Source organism: Lynx rufus, unplaced genomic scaffold (assembly GCF_022079265.1).
Source record: "Lynx rufus isolate CCGP_SWC_20201006 ecotype Redwood Valley unplaced genomic scaffold, mLynRuf1.p SCAF_7, whole genome shotgun sequence".
NCBI lineage: Eukaryota > Metazoa > Chordata > Mammalia > Carnivora > Felidae > Lynx > Lynx rufus.
Genome location: NW_025814889.1, coordinates 33,522,513 through 33,528,512, shown reverse-complemented (window position 1 = coordinate 33,528,512; position 6,000 = coordinate 33,522,513). Strand labels below are relative to the sequence as shown.

The 6,000-nt window shown below is 35.6% G+C and overlaps 1 pseudogene; it reads left to right on the top strand.

Moving 5' to 3' along the window:
* Positions 1 to 1,668: 1,668 nt before the first annotated feature.
* The window catches only part of LOC124501836 (spliceosome-associated protein CWC15 homolog), a 50,761-nt pseudogene continuing 46,429 nt past the window's right edge, over positions 1,669 to 6,000 (top strand).

Genomic DNA, 6,000 nt, shown 5'->3' with positions numbered 1-6,000 from the left:
ATCTTCTGTGAAAAGAGTCTTCCAAATTCGTAACCAGAAGGCTGGTAAAAACTGCTGTAAGTTGTGTGGTCTAGCAGTGCTCAAGCCTAGAGAAGGGCAGGTGGAGCAGATAGTTTACAAAACAAAGCCAATGGTCCTGTTTGACCTGAATATTTGGAGTGTAGGTCAGCTTGAATTGAGACAGCAAAGAGCTTTGTCAGCATTAGAGTTGCTTATCTTACTGTACACAGGCAAGAAATCTAATCTGTAGGCAGGTTTTTCACTGAATACAGCTATCAGCATGTCCACTCAGAGAGACTACCTAGAGCACATAGGAAGCTGTTCAACCAATCTATATACAGTGGCACTTGAACAGAGAGAGAGAGAGAGAGAGGGAGAGAGAGAGAGAGGGAGAGAGAGAGAGAGAGAGAGAGCACAGCACATGACTTTCCTCATTTGTAGAGCAAAACCAGTAACTTCAGTTGACTAGGGAACAGAGTACATACTCTGGCCTGCTTTGCATCCACAAATAATGAACCATGTAGACCCTGGGACACATCCTACTTCCTGGCCAGGGCAAGGAAGCCGTCTCATAGCCCCATATATTACTGAATGTAGTACCTAATCCCAACCATCTAGTAAGCCTAATCAGAGAATCTAGACAGACATGGAGCCCATCCTGCAGCTTCACTAGTAGGAAAGCTAGTCAGCAATCCTATCCAGTTGTTTTTAGTGGTACAGCAGAGCCACTTATTATTATCTTTATTATCCTCAGAGCCCAAACAGATGCTTTACTCAAATATATATAATGAGAGCTGGGCTCAAATGTGCAAGGACATAACTAGCAGACACATCCAGAGACCCAAACTGAGCTGACTGGTAAAGAGCCTCTCTGTCAAAACAAACCTGTAAACTCTAGAAGATGAGTCTGATTATTCAAATGAGAAGATACCAATTCAAGGAATTAAAGATTATGAAAAATCAAGGGAATATTACACCACCAAAGGAAAATTTAAAAGTGCTAATGCCTGACCATAAAAAGTGGATATATATGAAAAGTCAGACAAAGTATTCAGAATAATAATCTTTAAAAAGTCTAGTGAACTATAAGAAAACATAGACAACTAAAAAAAACTAAGAAAATAATGCATGAACAAAATGAGAAGTTCAAAAAGGAAATAGCAACCATTAAACAAACAAACATAGAATCCCATAGTTGAAAAATACAATAGCTGAACTGAAGAATTCAGCAGAGTTTCAAAATAGACTTGACCATACAGAAGATAAAGAGCCAGTGCCATTGAGGATAGAACATTGGAAATTACCCAATCAGAAGAGAAAAAAGAAGAAAGTATTAAAGAGTGAAGAAAGCCTATGGGAATTATGAGACACAATGTAAAGAAACAGTATTCACATTATAGGAATTTCAGAAGGAGAAGAGAAAGAGAAAGTAAAAGAAAATATATTTAAAGCAATAAGAGTTGAAAACTTCTCAAATCATGGGGAGTGACATGGTCATCTAGATTGATGAGACCCAAAAGACCTCAAATAGGTGGCACTTGAGCAAGGATACCCAAAGGCACATTATAATTAAATTGTCAAAAGTTAAAAACAGGCACAGAAGTTTCTGGGAGCATAATACATGGCAGCAACTGCTAGGCCAACTCTTTAACTTGTGAGAAGTGAGAGATGAAAAGGAGAGGTGATTTGAGCCAACTCTCAAGACAATATTCAAGTAGAGACCTACTTTTTCATCCAAGGAGAAAATATAGACAAACTATTCAGGATGCCCCTGAAGAAGTGTGGAACCATGACTTCAGGAGAGAGCTGAAAAAGAGAGTGAGCTGCTGCGAGAGAGAAAAAAAAATAGAGATTGTCCAATACGAGAACATACCACCTCCTTCTCAGTATCAAAGAAGCCTTGGTTAGACCAGATTCCTGCTGCCAACCTTGATGCAGATGATTCTCTAACTGATGAGGAGATGAAGATGAAGATTTTGAAGGGAAGAGTGATGGTGATGATTCTGCAGTACTTCTTGCAAAACTAGAAAATGTTAGAGAAGAAAGAGCTGAAAAGCAGTCTACAGAGGAACAAGAACAGAAACCTGAAGAAGGAAGAATACATATGGAGAACATTTTGAATGGAAACCCTCTCCTTAATCGCCTCAGGCCAACTTCAAAGGTAAAATAAGGTAGGATGAAGATGTTATTTTCAAGAACTGTGCACAAGTTGTAGATGATCAAAAAAAAAAAAAAGACAAGGTATTTGTAAATGATACACTGTGATCTGAATTTCACAAAAAGTTCTGGAAAAATATATTAAATAGTACAGTTTTATGTGTTCAATTAAAGAGTGTAAATGTAGGGGCGCCTGGGTGGCGCAGTCGGTTAAGCGTCCGACTTCAGCCAGGTCACGATCTCGCGGTCCGTGAGTTCGAGCCCCGCGTCAGGCTCTGGGCTGATGGCTCAGGGCCTGGAGCCTGTTTCCGATTCTGTGTCTCCCTCTCTCTCTGCCCCTCCCCCATTCATGCTCTGTCTCTCTCTGTCCCAAAAATAAATAAACGTTCAAAAAAAAAAAAAAAAAGAGTGTAAATGTAAAAAAAATAAAAATTAAAAATAATTTGAAGAGCAACAAGAGAAAAAAGAGACATTACATATAAAAGAACTGTCATAAGACTGTTGGTGGATTTCTCAACAGAATCTTTTCAGATCAAGAAAGAATGGGGGCGCCTGGGTGGCGCAGTTGGTTAAGTGTCCGACTTCAGCCAGGTCACGATCTCGCGGTCCGTGAGTTCGAGCCCCGCGTCAGGCTCTGGGCTGATGGCTCAGAGCCTGGAGCCTGTTTCCGATTCTGTGTCTCCCTCTCTCTCTGCCCCTCTCCCGTTCATGCTCTGTCTCTCTCTGTCCCAAAAATAAAATAAACGTTGAAAAAAAAATTAAAAAAAAAAAAAAAAGAAAGAATGGAATGACATAATCAAAACATTGAAAGAAAATAACTCACCCAAGTGTTCTACACCTGGTGAAGCTGTCTTTGAGAAACAAAAGAAGGGATAAATCTTCCCATAAAAAAAAAAAAAAAAAACTGAAGGAGTTTATTGCCACCAGGTCTGCCTTATAATAAGTGCTAAACAGAGTTCTTTGGAAGTAAAAGCACACTAATTAACATAAAAACATAAAGAGGTAGCACCAATCAAACTGGTAATGGTAAATATATAGACATGGTTAGATTCTACAGCATTGTAATAAGGTGTGTAATTCACTTAAAATTAGTTCAAAAGTAAAAACAAAAAAAAGGAAAAAAAATGAAAAGAGTCATAACTACAATGATCTATTAAGTTACACAATACAAAAAAACACATATAAATTGTAAAAGCAATAGTCTAAAATGTGGAGAGTAAGGTGTAAAGTTTACAAATTTTATTGAAGTAAAGTTTTAATCAATAAAAAATAGGATAATTTTAAGATATTTTATGAAAGCTTCATGGTCAACAAAAGGAAAATCCTATACTAATTACAAAAAAAGAAAAAATGATAAAGGAATCAAAGCATACTAATACTAAAGACATCAAAACATACATAATAACCCAGCAGGAAAAGAAACAAGGATCAGTGGATCTACAACACAACTAAGAAACAATTAACAAAATGACAATAGTAGGTCTTTATCAATAATAGCTTTAAACATAAATGGATTAACTTTGCTATGGAAAGGCAAAGAATGGCTTAATAGATTAAAAAAAAAAAGATGTGACAATATGCTATCTACAAGAGATTTACTTAGCCTTAAAAACACACATAGACTGAGAATAAAGGGACTGAAAAGGATATTTCAAACAAATGGTAACAACAAAAACAAAAACACACCGAAAAAACAGGGATAGTTATACCTATGTCAGACAAAATAGACTGTAAACTAAAAATGGAAAAAAAAAGAGGAACAAAAAAGGTCATGATGTAATAATAAAAGAGACAAAATATCAAGAAAATATAGCATTTATAAATATTTTTGCAACCAACATTGGAGCAGTTAAATATATAGAGCAAAAAATAACAACTGAAAGGAGAACTCTCAGCAATGGATAGGTCATTCAGTCAGATAATCAATATGAAAACAGAAATTTGGACAGCACTGTAGACAAAATGGACCTGTAGACATATGTAGAACATACTTTTTTTTTAATGTTTACTTATTTATTTTGAGAGAGAGAGACAAAGAGAGTGAATGGAGTAGGAGAATTGAGAGAGGGAGAGAGAGGATCCCAAGCAGGCTCCACACTGTCAACACAGACTCCGACATGGGGCTCAATCTCACAAACTGTGAGATCATGACCTGAGCCAAAATCGATAGACGCCCAAATGACTGAGCCACCCAGGTGCCTCAACATATGCAAAACATTCTGTCCAGTGAGAGTAGAATTCAGTTTTTCTCAAGCTCACATGGAACATTTTCTAGGATACATCATATGTTATACCACAAATCAAATCAGTAAATTCGGAAGATTGAAACCATACCAAATATGTTCTCTGCTCACAATCACATGAAACTAGAAATAATTAAGAGCAAACTTAAAAAAAATTACAAGTACATGAAATTAAACAATACTTTCTTGAATAATCAATAAATCAAAGGAAAATTAAAGGAAATTTTTTTATTAAAAAAAGTAGAAACACAATATTACCAGAACTTACGAGATGAAGTAAAAAGTTTTAAGAGGAATGTTTATAGCAATAAAAGCCTACATTAAAAAGCAAAAACAGATCCCAAATTAGCAATCTTAACTCTATGCCTTAAGGACCTACAAAAAGAGAAACAAACTAATCCCCAAGTTAGAAGAAGAAAGTAAATAATAAAAGAACAGAAATACGTGAAATAAAGAACAGAAAAACAAAGAAAAATCTTAACTAATGTAGGAGTTGATTCTATGAAAAGATAAACAAAATTGGCAAACCCTTATGGAGATCAACCAAGAAAAGACCCAAATCAACAAAACTATAAATGAAAAAGACACATTACAACTAATACCACAGAAATTTGAAGGATCATAAGAGGCTATTATGAACAAATGTACACCAACAAACTAGACAACTGAGAAGAAATGGAAAAAATCTTGGAAACCTACAAGTCACCAAGACTGAATCAGGAAGAAATAGAAAATCTGAATAGGCTGATTATTAGTAAGGAGTCTGAATCAGTTAACAAAAATATCCCAATGACACAAAGCATGGGACTTGATGGCTTCACTGGTGGATTTAACCAAACACTTAAGGAAGAATTAACAATAATCTTTTTCAAACTCTTCTAAAAATTTTTGAAGGATAAGAAACCCTCCCAGTCTTAATTTACCAGGCTAGCATTATCCTGATATTCAAAGAGGATACTACTAAAGGAAAAACAAACAAACAAAACAAAAATAAACAAACAAAACAAAAACAAACAAACTACAGCAAATATCTCTGTTGAATATAGATGCAAAAATTCTCAAAAAAATGCTGACAAAACAAATTTGGCAGCAAAGCAAGCAGAACAGGATAATTCACTATGATCAAGTGGGATTTATCCCAAGTATTCAGGGATGGTTCAACATATGCAAATTACTGTGACATATCACATTAATAGAATGAAAGAAAAGAATCATTATTTTCTCAATAAATGTAAAAAAACACTTTTGACAGTATTCAACATCTATTCATGACAAAAACATAATAAAGGCCATGTAAGACAAACCCACAGCTAATATTACTCTCAATGGTAAAGATTGAAAGCATTTCCTCTAAGATCAGGAACAAGACAAGGATTCCCACATAGTACTAGAAGTCCTAGCTAGAGCAATTACATAAGAAAAATAATTTAAAAATATCAGAATTGGAAAGGAAGGGGGTTTCAACTATGTTGAGGCACCTGGGTAACTCGGTTGGTTGAGTGACTGACTTGATTTTGACTCAGGTCATGATCCCAGGGTCCTGGGACTGAGCCCTGCATTGGACTTCATGCTGAGTGTGGAGTCTGCTTAAGATTCTTTC